General features: G+C 49.4%; 1 long non-coding RNA gene across 1 annotated transcript; it reads right to left on the reverse strand.

Moving 5' to 3' along the window:
- Nucleotides 1-1,039: 1,039 nt before the first annotated feature.
- Nucleotides 1,040-15,124, reverse strand: LOC140427507 (uncharacterized). The gene is made up of 3 exons (XR_011948532.1): nt 15,014-15,124; nt 11,864-11,983; nt 1,040-2,935 (listed from the first exon to the last, which is right to left on the reverse strand). It is a non-coding gene; the product is annotated as an uncharacterized lncRNA (long non-coding RNA).
- Nucleotides 15,125-16,715: the final 1,591 nt, after the last annotated feature.

Here is a 16,715-nt window from a genome sequence, read left to right on the forward strand (position 1 = left end):
ACACTCGATGAAGATAGCCAGGTTGCACGATTCACTGGCTTTGCTGCTATCTTAAGCTTCCGAAGAGTGCAGGGTGCATTCGACTGCACCCAGATGACCTTAAGAGCGTCATTGCAACACCCCTAATGTTTATCATTCCATCAATGTATAACTGGTGTATGATCATCAGAAGCACATATTGCACCTTTGTGCACGACACCCTGCGAGTTTCCATGACTCCTTCACTCCCAGGAGTCTCAGATATTGGAAGAAGCTGAGCATTTGCAGGGATGGTTGCTTGGCGATAAGGGGTATCCACTGAAACAGTAGCTTCTGACACCCATGTGTCAGCCTCAATGGGAAGAGAGGTACAAACAGCTCACTGCCCCGCACAGTTGTTACCTCAGTAGATCATTGGCATTCTCAAGATGTGCTTCTGTTGCTTGGACCACTCAGGTGGGGGCACCGCATTATCCCCCCAATAGGGTTTCCAACCTGTTATGTGTTGAGCCCTTCACAACCTGGTGCTGATCACTGGACAGAGGGAGAACTGGAGGAGGATGCAAACTCATCAGAGGGTGAAGTGCAGGAGGACCAGGAACATGATGAGGGTGATGAGGGTCAGCTCCCACAGGCACAATGCTGTCGAGGAAACTCGACGTGAAAGAAGTGCCTCTGCCACTTTCCTTACTCCCAGATACCAGGAGTAAGGGGAAGGCAATGGGAGATGGCCACATTGCTCCTATCCCTTAATGCCATCATTGCATTAAAAGTGATGCCCAACCCGCCACGTGGGCAGCAAGTTCAGCATTCAGACTGGAGTCTGCCAACCTCATGATTCAGTAGGTCATGCTCTCCAAGAAGATCAACGGTGCACCCTGTTACATGCCAGGGTTTAAAAATCCCCAAGTTTATGATGGAGTTCACCTGACCGATAACATTATGTTGAATGTGGCTAGGATGAGCACAAGAGCCTTCACTTGAGGTGTGATTCAACAGTCTCCCGAGACACTTTAATCAAAACAGGCTTTATTCTAAGAACTTAGTTAATATTTATATAAACACACAGCAAGATTTTTTATCAATTACAAACATAAAGATACCCCACAACTACAGTAATCTATGTATAACATTTAATGAATTCCCTCTTAACTGTTCCAATTCAAAAACAAAATCCCAGAAACCAAAAACCCCTTTTTCAAGGAAATGGCCCAGCACTCTGCATTCTCACTTGAATAAGATTGGCTTTTCCTGAGATTCTGACCCCATCTCACCAGCAGGTTTAAACCCTTCCGGAAAGCAAACTGTATCTCAAGCCACCAACAAGGTGATTTTTACTGGAACAGATATTTTAAATGAAACTAGAGAGAGACAGGTCAAAAGACATCATTCTCCCTGTCTGAGTCCACAGCAGCCAAATGTGAAAGCGAAAGCAAAAACAGCTCACCGATCCACAGCCCAGCTCCACCCACACAATAAGATCACTGAAACCATGTGATAAGACAAAAACCTTTCTTGGATTGGATTTGTTTATTGTCACGTGTACCGAGGTACAGTGAACAGTACTTTTCTGCGAGCAGCTCAACAGATCATTAAGTACATGAGAAGAAAAGGGAATAAAAGAAAATACATAATAGGGCAACACAACATATACAATGTAACTACATAAGCACTGGCATCGGATGAAGCATACAGGGTGTAGTGTTAATGAAGTCAGTCCATAAGAGGGTCATTTAGGAGTCTGGTGACAGTGGGGAAGAAGCTGTTTTTGAGTCTGTTCGTGCGTGTTCTCAGACTTCTGTATCTCCTGCCCGATGGAAGAAGTTGGAAGAGTGAGTAAGCCGGGTGGGAGGGATCTTTGATTATACTGCCCACTTTCCCCAGGCAGCGGGAGGTGTAGATGGAGTCAATGGATGGTAGGCAGGTTTGTGTGATGGACTGGACGGTGTTCACGACTCTCTGAAGTTTCTTGCGGTCCTGGGCCGAGCAGTTGCCATACCAGGCTGTGATGCAGCCTGATAGGATGCTTTCTATGGTGCATCTGTAAAAGTTGGTAAGAGTCAATGTGGTCATGCTGAATTTCCTTAGTTTCCTGAGGAGGTATAGGCGCTGTTGTGCTTTCTTGATGGTAGGAACACTCTTAAACACTTCTTAAAGGAACACTCACATGACAACCCTGATGAGCTTGCTCTGGGAAGTGAAAGTTGAAACAACAACTTGAATGCTGCAATACCCTGGCCATATTTATCAGAAACGACGCTGGTCAGTGAGATGGGGACATGTTTGGGGATTTCATCCTCCCATCTATGTTTTGTCCTCCGATGCCAATACTGAGGAGACACAACTGCCGCTGATCCCTCAAGGCTGCTGAGCTGTCCTCATGCAACGGGGTGGCATTAAAGAGTTATAAGCACTTTTTTCACACATTTCTAATGTGATGGTAACAATTCTCCATGACTATCTTCAATGAAGCTGACATCACATGGATGTGAATCTCACAAAGGGAGACTATCACTGAATGGGTTAATGGCTAAACCTCGAAATAAGAGGATTCCTGTGTCTAGAGTCACAACGCTGTCAGTCGAACAAGCCATTCACAGAAACATCAAATATATGAATAAAAGTGAAACATTTTTATAGTGTTTGTCCGCAAATGACCCAAAAGTAATTTCAATATTTCCTAGTTATCCTAACCCTACTGCTACACCAGCAGCCCTGAGAGTGCCGGGGACCTGGACTGTCCCTGCCTCTGACTGCTGTGGGGACGTGTCAGCGAGGTGCCCTCCAGCAGGTGACCCCGAGCCTAATGTACAGCTATGGTGCACTGGGCTATGTGGCTCTGCGTTGGTGGAATGTGCAGATGAATGCTTTCGCAGTTCTTCTTCGGAGGCTTCCTCATCCCAACATGGTCCGGGGGTGGGGCTTATGTTGGGCGTTCTTGTCCACCTGGATATGCCTGTAAGAGGGAGAAGAGAGTTTTAGTTCATGAGTAGGCAGAACACAAGATTGATTGTCACCCACAGTGAATGTGGACTCATGGAGGTGTCATCCATACTCGGTTGCAGGGAAAGGCCAATTTCCCCTGTCCCACAGGAGCGAGCCTGTCCTCCTCAGCCAACTCCCAGGCATCCTCCTCGAACTGGGAGAGGGGAGTAATGTTGATTAGTACTTTTCCCGATCTGGGCTCTTTCACGCTTGTTGTGGGCCACAATGCCCTGGATGAAGATATGGGCCGCATTCCCACAGCGGGTTTCCCAGCGGCGTGGCCTGGTTTCAATGGGAAATCCAGCCGTTAGCGAATGGTGCGCGGCTGAGACACACGCGGCTGGGAGACCATGATGAGAAGGGATGAAGCCGAGGCGAGGAAACATGCATATCCCCTGTGTGTGGTAGTCCTCCCCAGATGGGGCTGAAGATGGAGTGTGAGCAACATGATAGATGGGTAGTTGGTCGCAAAATCTTCCATAAGACAATCAGTGCTGGTATGTGTCCCCACAAATGTTGTGTGAGATCCCTGAAGGGAGTACCCCTTTGCATACACAGAGCCATACTGTGAGCTTGACATTGGAGGGAGTTGAATGTTGACTTATCCTGGCAGAGAAGACGAGGTCATTCATCCTCTTCCTGTACTGGATGACATTGTGGGTGTGGTGGCCAGCCACACTGATCTCCTCTGCAATAGGCTGCCAGGGCAGCGTTGTGGGGCTGGTTTACTTGCAGCAACCATCACTCAGCTGCAGCACATCTCTGTGCTGCCATGCTCCATGAATCAAGGCGTTGAGGGTGTCGGGGCTAAAATGGAGTGGAGACTTTTTCTCCTGGCTTGAAGCCTTCCACCTCTGGTCGCGACGCATCTCTGTGCATGTTCTGGAGACAGCTGAGCTGGAGAGGGGCAAATGTCTGTGCTTGGGTGGCGTTTGAATGCGGCACCCTGAACTTCAACCTTGCCAGGTAACGCCGAGGGAGCCGAATCAGCTCCCGACCCACCAGGTGATTTGGAGAGTTACCCACCAGTGTATAATTAATGAGCTGCCGAGTGCTGAATCTGGGGCAATTTCCCACCATTCCAACCAATGAACTGTGAAATCCACCACCACCATACTTAACTCAAAGATCGAATATCCTGCCCTATGAAACAACTGGACTGTCACAAAATCCCATCCAGTTTACCAACGTCCTTCATGCAAGGAAATCTGTTGTCCTTACCCACTCAATGAGTTCAGATCCACACTCCTTACTGCTGACCCTGTAATTCCCACTCACCTGACCCAATCCCGTCAGTTAAGGGCAATTAGGGAATGGTGACAAATGTTGAATTTGCCAGCAACACCCATATCCTGGGGATGAATAAACAAATAGGTCTGACTTTTGGCTTTGACATTAAGCTTAATAATAATCTATATTGTCACAAGTAGGCTTAACACTGTAATAAGAACTAGGAACAGGAGTGGGCCATCTGGCCCCTCGAGCCTGCTCCGCCATTTAATGAGATCATGGCTGATCTTTGTGGACTCAGCTCCACTCTCCGGCCCGTACACCATATCCCCGAATTCCTTTATTGTTTAGAAAGGTATCTATCTTTTTCTTAAAAACGTTTAAAGAAGGAGCCTCAACTGCTTCACTGGGCAAGGAATTCCAGAGATTCACAACCCTTTGGGCGTAGAAGTTCCTCCTACACTCCGTCCTAAATCTACTTCCCCTTACTTTGAGGCTATGCCCCCTAGTTCTGCTTTCCCCGACCAGTGGAAACAACCTGCCCGCATCTATCCCATCTATTCCCCTCATAATTTTATATGTTTCAATAAGATCCCCCCGCATCCTTCTAAACTCCAATGAGTACAGTCCCAGTCTACTCAACCTCGCGTCATAATCTAATCCCCTCAACTCTGGGATCAACCCAGTGAATCTCCTCTGCACTCCCTCCAGTGCCAATATGTCCTTTCTCATGTAAGGAGACCAAAACTGAACACAATACTCCAGATGCGGCCTCACCAACACCCTGTTACTGTGGAAAGCTCCTCGTCGCCACTATCCAGCGCCTGTTCGGGTACGCAGAGGGAGAATTCAGAAAGTCCAAATTACCTAACAGCACATCTTTCGGAACTTATGGGAGGAAACCGGAGCACCCGGAGGAAACCCACGCAGACATGGGGAGAACGTGCAGACTCCGCACAGACAGTGACCCAAGCCAGGAATCGAACCTGGGACCCTGGCGCTTTGAAGCCATAGTGCAAAGTGCTAACCACTGTGCTACCGTGCTGCCTACTGAGGACACATCTGCTCTCGCAGATGAATATAAACGATCCCATTGCATTATTATGGAGAAGAGGAAGTGAATTATTCCTGTTGTCCAATGTTTCTCCACCAACTCACATCATTATCTGTCCAGTGACCTCAGGACTGTTTTTTTGGGACTACACTTCAAAACTCTTCCATTTGCTGCAATGTGCTTTGGGATGTCCTGAGAAATGAAAAGTGCAACATAAACTAAGGGGGGGGAATCGCCGTCCCGCCGCACACATTTTCTGCTGCAGCGCGCCCCCGCCAACAGCGGGATCCTCCGTCCCGGCAACCGGCCAATGGGGATTTCCATTGTGGAAACTCCACAATGTCGGGAAATCCACGGGCATGAGTGCACTACCGGCGAAGCGGAGGATCCCGCCGACGGAGAATCCAGCCCAAGTTATTTCCAACTCCATCGACAAGTTTGCTGACAATGCGACCATAGTGGGCCGGATCTCGAATAACGACGAGTCAGAATACAGGAGGGAGATAGAGAACCTAGTGGAGTGGTGCAGCGACAACAATCTCTCCCTCAATGCCAGCAAAACTAAAGAGCTGGTCATTGACTTCAGGAAGCAAAGTACTGCACACACCCCTGTCAGCATCAACGGGGCCGAAGTGGAGATGGTTAGCAGTTTCAAATTCCTCAGGGTGCACATCTCCAAAATTCTGACCTGTCACGTTGACGCTACCAAGAAAACACAACAGCACGTATACTTCCTCACGAATCTAAGGAAATTCGGCATGTCCACATTGACTCTTACCAACTTTTACAGATACACCATAGAAAGCATCCTATCTGACTGTATCACAGCCTGGTATGGCAACTGCTCGGCCCAAGACTGCAAGAAACTTCAGAGAGTCGTGAACACCCCCCAGTCCATTACACGAACCTGCCTCCCATCCATTGACTCCCGCTGCCTGGGGAAAGCAGGCAGCATAATCAAAGACCCCTCCCACCCGGCTTACTCACTCTTCCAACTTCTTCCATTGGGCAGGAGATACAGAAGTCTGAGAACACACACAAACAGATTTAAAAACTGTTTCTTTCCCGCTGTTACCAGACTCCTAACTGACCCTCTTATGGACTGACCTCATTCACCATACACTCCTGTATGTTTCACCCGATGCCGGTGTCTATTGTACCGATGTCGATACATTGTGTACCTTGTGTTGCCCTATTCTGTATTTTCTTTTTCTTTTCTTTTCATGTTTGAGCTGCTCGCAGAAAAATACTTTTCACTGTACTCAATACCCGTGACAATAAACAAAATCCAATCCAATCTCTCCTGTCTGCAAGACACATGAAATGGCTCTTCCCTGCTCTGTCAGGCTTCTTTGGTCAGAAAACTGCATCACAGAATTCCCAAGTCAGGACAACGTAGAATGAGGCCATTCCTCTCTCATGACTACGCCCACTCTCCATCGGAGATATTTCCCAAGTGCCACTCCCTTTGCCTTCCCCTCATACCCCTGCACACTCTTCCTTTTCGACCAACAGTTAAATGTTTCACTAGAAGCTGCCTCGGCTATACTCCCAGGCAGTGCATTCCAGACCGTAACCACTTGCTGGGTGAAAAAGCTTTTCCTCTTGCCTCCATTGCTTCTTTTGCCAATTACCTTAAATCTATTTGGACAGGTCATCAGAATAAAACCAACAGCTTGAAATGCAGTTGCAAAGAATACCATTGTAAATTTTTAAAAAGCCTGTCTGGCTTTGTACTATCATCTTGGAGACTTATTCCAACAGATGTTTCATTCTAAATGACGTAGAGGCAAAGTGAGCAATAGCCCGTGCCTTTCTGAAGCGGTGGCTGAACGATGTACAAAGTGTGGGAGCAGCAATCACTTTAAGTGGGAGTTGTGTCATATCAATAGCGGTTGTTATCAATCTACCCACATGAGTCTGGCAGTATCTGCTGAGTGCATCTAAGCCTCTGGAAATCAAAGCACGTCAAACCAATCAATACAACAGGCTTGTTGCCCCAAAGAGCTGTTACAGATCCATGGTGCTGCTGTGGTGACGTCAGGAGTGATCATTCAACATTGTGCAGCCTGCAATCTAGCCGAAATGTAAATCATCCTTGCAGACTGCTTTACTTATGTCGTGTTGTTTGTCACATTAGAAAAACTGACCGCTTAATGCCAGCAGGTTTATCCTGAGAATAATAAAGTAATCTCAAAGTATGATGTCGCGACTCACAACAACTGCCTTCACTGATACTGGACCTGTAGCAAAATATCCCAAGATGCTTCAGAAGTGTGTTTTTCAGACAATATTCGACACCGTGTGGCGTCGGGCGATATTAGGGCAGATGTTCAAAAAAGCTTGGTCAAAGAGGTATGGATATTAAGAAGCCTCTGAAAGGGGGAGGAACTATTTGATAATGGACGCATTCAGCCGAAAAGTGCATAATTTTGCCTGGTCCATTCACGGCCTTTTGGTGGCTCGAAGGAGAGGCGTTTACGCTTCCAGAGTGTGTGGAATGCAAAGATTAACACATCACATAAAGTCATCTAATAGGACACCATCTTCTGGACATTTCCTTGGGGTTTCTCCTGCTGTCAGTGGAATGCAGTGGAAACCATTTTGATGTCTAACATAGGAACAAAGGTGCATTGTCATTACGAGCAGGAGGCAATTCAGCCCCTCGGAGCATTCAACCCGATCATGGCTGATCCCTTCCTGGTCTCAAATCGAACTTCCTGCCTGTTTCCCATTTCCCTTTAACCCATCTTTTTTATCAGAAATATATCTATCTCCTTCTTGAAATCATTTAATAACTCAGACTCCATCGCACTATGGGGCAGCGAGTTCCACAAATTCACCACCCTCTGCGAGAAGTAGTTCCTCCTCATCTCAGGCTTGAAACTACCACCTCTCAACCTATACCTGTGACCTCTCGTTCTAACAAAGTTATGGTGCTAATTCTCCCTCTGTGTACCCGAACAGGCTGAAACTGAGTTTCAGTTTTATCCGGTTAGAGAATGTGGGCGACACTATCTAAAGACGTAGTGGGCTCTCTGTGGGTTACCAGTGGGCATGAACAAGATGTAATTTTTAATGAATAATCTTTAATGTCACAAGTAGGCTTAATTAACACTGCAATGAAGTTACTGTGAAAATCTCTTAGCCACCACACTCCGGCGCCTGTTCGGGTACACTGAGGGAGAATTCAGAATGTCCAATTCACCTAATAGCACGTCTTTCGGGCCTTGTGGGAAGAAACCGGAACACCCGGAGGAAACCCACGTAGACACGGGAAGAACGTGCAGACTCCGCACAGACAGTGACCCAAGCCGGGAATCGAGCCTGGGGCCCTGCCGCTGTGAAGCAACAGTGCTAACCACTCTGCTGCTGTGCTGCCCATATTGATGAGCCAGGTCATTCGAATTTGCTTGCCTGATTTCCCACTTTCTCCTACCCTAATCTTCCACTTCCTTCCTCCACCAAGGTCTACCTGAGTACCTCGACTGGCACTGCAGAAGCCTGAAGTTAAAGTCCTCACAGTCAGCTACCTAGTGATGCCCAACAGACTTCAGTGACACAGCTATAAATGAGGCGCAAGGCCCAATATTGGGTGTGCCTCAGGCTTATTATTGATCCTTGTGCCCGGTTTGCACTGGCGAGACTCAAATCCCAGTGTGTTCTGCAGCAGCGGAGGTGCTCATCATTGGCAAGTGACATTGGCGGGACCAGAAGATCACGCCAGCCGGAGCGGCTGGAAAATCCCACCCATTACTTTCTGAGACCCATCAATGTGATTTGAGTGAACCAATATTAACTGCTTCTGCCATCTCCGGCAGGGGTCTGACCTAAAGAGTGACCACAGGGGTCATGCTTCTGCAGATTAGCCAGGCCCACCACCACCACGCCCCGGCCTTCAAGTACAGGCAGTGTCTGCCGATTCCAATATTTTGGACAATGTTTCTCAGCTTTTTCATGGTTTAATACTTTGCTCGCTTTTCTTTTTTGGTTTCCTTGTGTCAGGCTCCCAACGGTGCAAAAAGGTTTGTTGGCAAATGAAGAAAACAACATGGTGCACGGTATGATGAACGGTAGAGCGATGTTTGGTCTAAATGGGAGCTAAGCAGACAGAAAAGATGCCCTGAGATTAGCGGGCTGTCCTGTGAGGAGACGTTGAGTAGACTGGGCCAAGAAGGATGAGATGTACCCTCATGGAAATGACAGAGACTAGGCATTGGTCAAGTTCCCAACTCCACAAACACATCTCCATTAAGGATGCCTCTGCCCACCGTATGCTCATTCCGGGGAGACAGGGACCCATATCCCCAATGCCCCCTCATTTTTCCTATGCCTCCTCCATCCCAATTTAGATTTACCGTGCACACTCTTTGCCTTCTCATATTCCCATACCCCCTCCATGTCCTCATCCCTTCCATACCCCTGTATCTCCCATGCCCCCTCTATTCCCCCTCAAACCCCCATTCCTTTTCGAGCACCCCAATGCGCCTTCATATCCTACCTCCGAGTATCCTCTATGTAGAGAACTATTTTGCCATTACGAATTCTGGCAAACCTTGGAAATAATCCTGAAAATGTTACAGTAAACATGTTTTTGAAATAAATGATCCAATTTATAATCTGCGGTGGCACAGTGGTTAGCACTGTTGCTTCACCGCGCCAGGGACCCAGGTTCGATTCCTGGCTTGGGTCACTGTCTGTGTGGAGTCTGCACGTTCCCCCCGTGTCTGCGTGGGTTTCCTCCGGGTGCTCCGGTTTCCTCCCACAAGTCCCGAAAGACGTGCTTTTTAGGTGATTTGAACATTCTGAATTCTCCCTCCGTGTACCCGAACAGGCGCCGGAGTGTGGCGACTAGGGGCTTTATGCAGTAACTTCATTGCAGTGTTACTGTAAGCCTACTTGTGACACTAATAAAGATTAGTATTTCTTAAACGTGTCGATCAACAGCATTCATGGTATTAATGACAGAAGCTTTTATCTTTGCCAGACCGCTTACTCTGGAGCAAACAAGCACACAAACAGTGAAAATAACTGGGTAAGGCGTTGGCACAGTGCTATTGACACTGGAGTAATAATTACTTAATGATCTGTTGAGCTGCTCGCAGAAAAATACTTTTCACTGTACCTCGGTACATGTGACAATAAACAAGTCCAATCCAATCCAGTCCACGGACCCAGGGTAATGATCTGGGCTTCAAATCCCATCATTGTAGATAGTGAAATTTGAATCTGAATAAAATCTGAAACTAAACATCTAATAATGACCGTTGTCGATTGACATTAAAAAACAATCATCTGGGGCGAAATTCTCCGGAAACGGCGCGATGTCCGCCGACTGGCGCCCAAAACGGCGCAAATCAGACGGGCATCGCGCCGCCCCAAAGGTGCAGAATGCTCTGCATCTTTGGGGGCCGAGCCCCAACATTGAGGGGCTAGGACGGCGCCGGACGAATTTCCGCCCCGCCAGCTGGCGGAAAAGGCCTTTTGTGCCCCGCCAGCTGGCGCGGAAATGACATCTCCGGGCGGCGCATGCGCGGGGGCGTTAGCGGCCGCTGACAGTTTCCCACGCATGCGCAGTGGAGGGAGTCTCTTCCGCCTCCGCCATGGTGGAGACCGTGGCGGAGGCGGAAGGGAAAGAGTGCCCCCACGGCACAGGCCCGCCCGCGGATCAGTGGGCCCCGATCGCGGGCCAGGCCACCGTGGGGGCAACCCCCCGGGGCCAGATTGCCCCGCGCCCCCCCCTGGACCCCGGAGCCCGCCCGTGCCGCCTTCTCCCGCCGGTAAGGTAGGTGGTTTAATTTACGCCGGCGGGACAGGCATTTTAGCTGCGGGACTTCGGCCCATTCGGGCCGGAGAATTGAGCTTGGGGGCCCGCCAACCGGCGCGGCGCAATTCCCGCCCCCGCCGAATCTCAGGTGCCGGAGACTTCGGCAACCGGCGGGGGCGGGATTCATGCCAGCCCCCGGCGATTCTCCGACCCGGTGGGGGGTCGGAGAATTTCACCCCTGGTTCACCAATGTCCTTTAGGAAAGGAAATCTGCCGTCCTTACCTGGGCTGGCCTACATGTGACTCCAGACCCACAGCAATGTGGTTGGCTCTTAAAATTCCCTCTGTTCAAGGACAATTAGGGATGGGCAATAAATCCTGGACCCACCTGATGTTGCCAAGATCCCATGAATAAATTAAAAGAAAACTCTTCAAAGAAAAAACAAATTGCAACAAGGTGATAGCGATGTACATCAAACCAATAAACATTCCTGCTGAGATCGAAGTGTGGACACCATTTTTGGAGCTTGAGTTCTCCTTTGGTTCACGACTGTTCCACTAAATGCATGTTGCGGGGGCAAGGGGGGAGGGGGGTAGGAGGGGTGAGGGGTGAAATGAGGTTGAAAAGTCCAATCCCGCAATGGTGCCAGGGAGGGCGGCAGTTGTTCTGCATGCTGATGGACTACCAGTGGTTAAAGTAGTCAGTCTAACTCCAAGATAACCCACACCTTCCAGTCTGAGGGAACCAAGGGAGAGGGGGAACAGGGTAGGAGGAAAAGTCAGTTGAGGTCATTGATCAACCAGGACCTCATTGAGTGACAGAGCAGCCCCAAGACTCTGTGACTTACCCCTGCTTCGCTTCCCTATGTTCCATGGACGCCCCTCATTGCCTCTCTCATTGTAATGACATTTTTTTGTCTGTTCCTCATCATGTTCGAGGTGACTTGCTGATTAAATAGAGGAGATCCCTAATACAGAAAAAATAATGTTCAATTACACCGGAAAGCAAGTCATGGAAAAGAAAATCAATGGAATCAGCTGACAATGTTAATCTGTACCAATATAAATTGTTTTATTAATCAACTGTGTCCATCTCCTGATGATTCGGTTGGTCATCATCCTGTCCAGTGTGAAAGCTAAGCCATAGCGATTAAGATGAAACTAGCTTCAATTTACAGCTTGTGCTGTATTGAGCAAACTGAAATTGACCTCAATGTCGACACAGCAGCTCCCTGCCCCTCAATCTCTCCAAAGTTCCATTTTTAATTATCAACCACTTAAGATGTGAAATAATACAATTAGAACACTTTCAATGTAGCCCACATCAATAGTCTCAAATTATATTGTTGGTGGCTATGATAATTTAGTGGGAGAGTTACTGGACTAGCTAATTGTTAACTGTGGCTCAATAGGTAGCATTCCCACTGTTTAATTAGAAGGTTTATGGGTTCAAACCTCACCCCAGGATGTCCAGGCTGACAGTCTCTGAAATATTGAGGGATCTGTACTTTTGGCAATGCCGGCTTTCAAATAGGAAACAAATCTGCTCTCTCAGTTGGATGTAAAAGATAGTTGGCGACGCAGTGGCACTGCTCCCTAACAGCGCCAGGGACCCGGGTTCAATTTCAGCCTCGGGTGCACTTTCTGCGTGGGTTTCCTCCGGGTGCTCCAGTTAGAAGCACAGTTTAGGCGGATTGGCCATGATAAATTGCCCCTTAGTGTGCTGGGATGTGTAGGTTAGGCAAAGGAGTTATTGGGATAGGGCAGGGAAGTGGGCTTGAGTGGAGTGGAGGGTCGGTGCAGACCTGATGGGCTGAATGGTCTTGTTCTGCACTGTAGGGGTTCTATGATCCCAGGGTGCTGTTTTGAATTTGAACAGGAGAATTCTCCCCGGTGCCTCGACTGATATTCATCCTTCAATCAACATCACAAGAGCAGGCGGGATTCACTCAGCCCGGGGCTGGGCGGGAGAATCGCCGCGACCGGCGCGAATCGCACCATGCCACCCCAACGCCAGGGCATGATTCTCTGCTCTGCGGAGAATCAGCCCCATTGGCGCCGGTGTGGTCGGCGCGGCGCTGGTTGGGGGCCGCTCTATGGGGCCCCCAGACGATTCTCGGCCCGGGATGGGCCGAGCGGCCGTAACAGAAAACCCGTGTCCCGCCGGCGCCGTCCACACCTGCTCTCAGCCGGCGGGACACCAGCATTGAAGGATCTGGGGGCGGCCTTGAGGGGGGGGTCCGAACCGGGGGGGGGGGCCTCTGCTGTGGCCTGGCCCGCGATAGTGGCCCACCGATCGACGGGCCAGCCTCTCGGGCTGGGGGCTTCCTTTCGTCCACGCCGGCCCCTGTAGCCCTATGCCATGTTGCGTTGGGGCCGGTGCGGAGTAGTGAGTCACTGTGCATGCGCGCGTTGGCGCCGGTGCCTCTCCACAGGCGCGCGTTGGCGCAAGTGCCACTGCGCATGCGCCGACCCCGCGGTGCCCAGTTGATGCCGGGATCGGCAGCTGGAGCGGCGAAGGTTGCTCCAGTGCTGTGCTGGCCCCCAGTAGGGGCCAGAATTGCTGATCCTGAGGCCATGTTGACGCCGTCGGGAAACGTGGCGGCGTTTACGACGGCGTCACCACTTAGCCACAGGATCAGAGAATCCCGCCCAGGATATCTGGTCATTGCCGTTGTGGGAGCTTGCTGTGCACATATTGGCTGATGTATTTCCGACATCACAACAGTGACTGCGCTTCAAAAAATAGTTAATTAGCTGCAAACTGCTTTGGGATGTCCAAAAGTGAAAGTTACCGATAAAGAATGACAGGCTGGAGCTTAATTTACTTTAAAATAAATCATTTAGATTTTTTGCCCTAGTTTAGTACGTGAGAGCTTTGAAACGCTTTTCATAGATTTCATAGAATTTACAGTGCAGAAAGAGGCCATTCGGCCCATCGAGTCTGCACCGGCTCTTGGAAAGAGCATCCTACCCAAGCCCACATTTCCACCCTATTCCCATAACCCAGTAACCCTACCCAACACTAAGGGCAATTTTGGACACTAAGGGCAATTTAGCATGGTCAATCCACCTAACCTGCACATCTTTGGACTGTGGGAGGAAACCGGAGCACCCGGAGGAAACCCACGCAGACACGGGGAGAACGTGCAGACTCCGCACAGACAGTGACCCAAGCCGGGAATCGAACCTGGGACCCTGGAGCTGTGAAGCAATTGTGCTAACCACTCTGCTACCGTGCTGCCCTGAATTAAATGAATTCATTTTATGATGAATTCTGTCACCATCAATGTCAAGGGTGTGATGTGAAAATATTAATTGCCCCTGTGGTGGGTATTAGATAGGCAATAAAATCTGTCAAGATTCATCTTTACTTGACTACCAGAAGCAACCTGCAACTGAAGTATCAATCCGTAGAGACGGTTATATATAGTACATCCTGACTAATAAGTCTTCCTGTGCTTTTATTCACTCAGAGCTAATGACAACACACAGCACCGAGTTCACACGTGTTGACAAAGGCTACCAAAGATAACCTCAATAAAAAGAGAAAAGGCTGCAGATGTTCAGCCCTTGCTCATGCATTGAGAAAGCACATTACAAACCTCTGGATACAACAACAGTCGTGTTCATTGGGGCCATGGGCTGGATTCTCTGCTGAAGGAAGGCTTCCTGCAAACCCCCCCACTCCCCTCAGCCAGCTCACCCCACTTTCATTTTCCAGACGACTGTCCCCGGATGAGTGTGTGGCGGGAATCCCATCCACCTCCAGGTGGAGGACCCGCCTCACAGAGCTGCTGGACAATTGGTGGCCCTGTGGCGCGCTAGTTTTGGTGAGTGCTGCTGGGATTGCAGGAGACCCGGGAGGCAGGGGAGTCATAGATGCCCCCTTTTGTAGGCCACAGACGAGTCCGAATTGGGTAGGTGAAAGAAAAGTAGGTTTATTGCGGAGCTATTATAGCCGGCCTCACCACTTTGCGACTCTGTCGGTCCCATACCTGGCTGTCTTTACATGGAACTTTATCCTGAATGTTCTCGAGCTCCCCGCCCCATTAGTGGGGTAGGCTGATTGCTCCAGCTCCGTAGGTCTCGAGCAGATTATAACAGCCCTCCCCAAAGTCTGAAGCCACTTCAGAAGATTGCGGAGGAAGGGTGCGCCGGACTCTCTTCGCCCGTGGCTGTGCTTCCTGCATGTGTGGCGCTGGATCAGGCGGCGTACATGTGGACCACAAACACCCCTTCGGTGCGGAACGCTGTGGTGGATCTGCTGCTTGAGGCTGCTGCACTGCTTGGTCCCCGTCGGAAACCTCCGACGCCTGGGTCTCCATTTCAGAACCTGTATCTATGACCTCTCTCATTTTGGCGTCTTGACCCCCTCGAGGTGATGCTCTAGCCTTGACTGGCATCGGAGTTGATTTGACTGTAATTTTCCTCTCCCGAGGAATTTTTCGTAAAACTGGTCTTCTGGGCCTTATGTAGCTGGCGTGTTTTTTCATGATGCGACCTTGTGTCTGAACCTGATATTATACCGGCCTCATCTAGCGGGCGATTGTTCCTGAAATTCACTGGGCGCTGTCTGCAAAGTTGCGAACATACACTTCGTGACCTTGTAGAAACGTTCTGTGAGATTCTTGTCTAACTGGGCCACCCTCTTGCTGCTCCTGGCTGCCGTGTTCTTGCCTGCCAATATCAAGGAAGGTAAGACTAATACAGGTTTGTAGCCTCTGGCCCAGTAGCAATTCAGCCGCTGCTACCCCGGCCGTGGCATGCGGAGGGTCCGATAGCACAACAAGAATCAGGCCAGTCATGTGTCCATTGACCCCAATGTCTGCTTGTTCACACTTGTTTGAATGTCTGTACTACCCTGTTTGCCAGCCCGTTGGAAACTGGGTGATCGGGGGCCATACGGATGTGCCATATCACATTTGCCTTCGTGAATCCTGGGATTTCTTCACTGGTAAAATACATTCTATTGTCGGTAGCTAATAAAAGTCTAGAACCCATGAGTACAATCTCAGGGTCAGAGCACTGAGATGAGAAGGAATTTCTTCACTCAGAAGGTTGTGAATCTTTGGAATTCCCTATCCCAGGTATCTGAGGACATTCATGAAAAAAGCAGATGGCTCAAAACCTGGGGCTGGATTCTTCATCCCGCCGTGTCAGCGGGATACTCTGTTTCGCCGGCTGGTCGATGGGGTTTCCCATTGTGGGGCAGCCCCATGCCGTCGGGAAACCCCCGGGCTGCCGGGAAAACAGAGCATCCCGCCGGCGGAGAATACAGCCCGCTTTTTCTTCCCGATTTTCTGCCTGTGAGAATTCTTCAACTTGATTGGCCGCTTAGTCCGCCTGTCGACATTGCTGACAATGAACGTCAGAGTTCCCACGTGGCTGGTGTTGCAATGGCGTTAGAATGGAAAACGCAAAGTCCATATCACGGAACCTGTCATCTCTTTGTCGGCAGCTTGCATCCAAGTCAGGAGGAAGCAGTGTCAAATCACGGCCGACCGCAAAGTCATTGAGACCTTTAGTTTCTACTCACGTGCAAGTTGCAAAGAAAAATATGTTGGCATGAAGATTGCTGAAGAGATGGTGAAAGCAAATTTTCAAAAGGAAATTGTTAAATATTTGAAAGGGAAAGTTTTGCAGGGCCATGGGGAAGCAGCAGGGGGACAGTGTGACTAATTGGATAGCTCTTTCAAA

Source organism: Scyliorhinus torazame, chromosome 7 (assembly GCF_047496885.1).
Source record: "Scyliorhinus torazame isolate Kashiwa2021f chromosome 7, sScyTor2.1, whole genome shotgun sequence".
NCBI classification, from domain to species: Eukaryota; Metazoa; Chordata; class Chondrichthyes; order Carcharhiniformes; family Scyliorhinidae; genus Scyliorhinus; species Scyliorhinus torazame.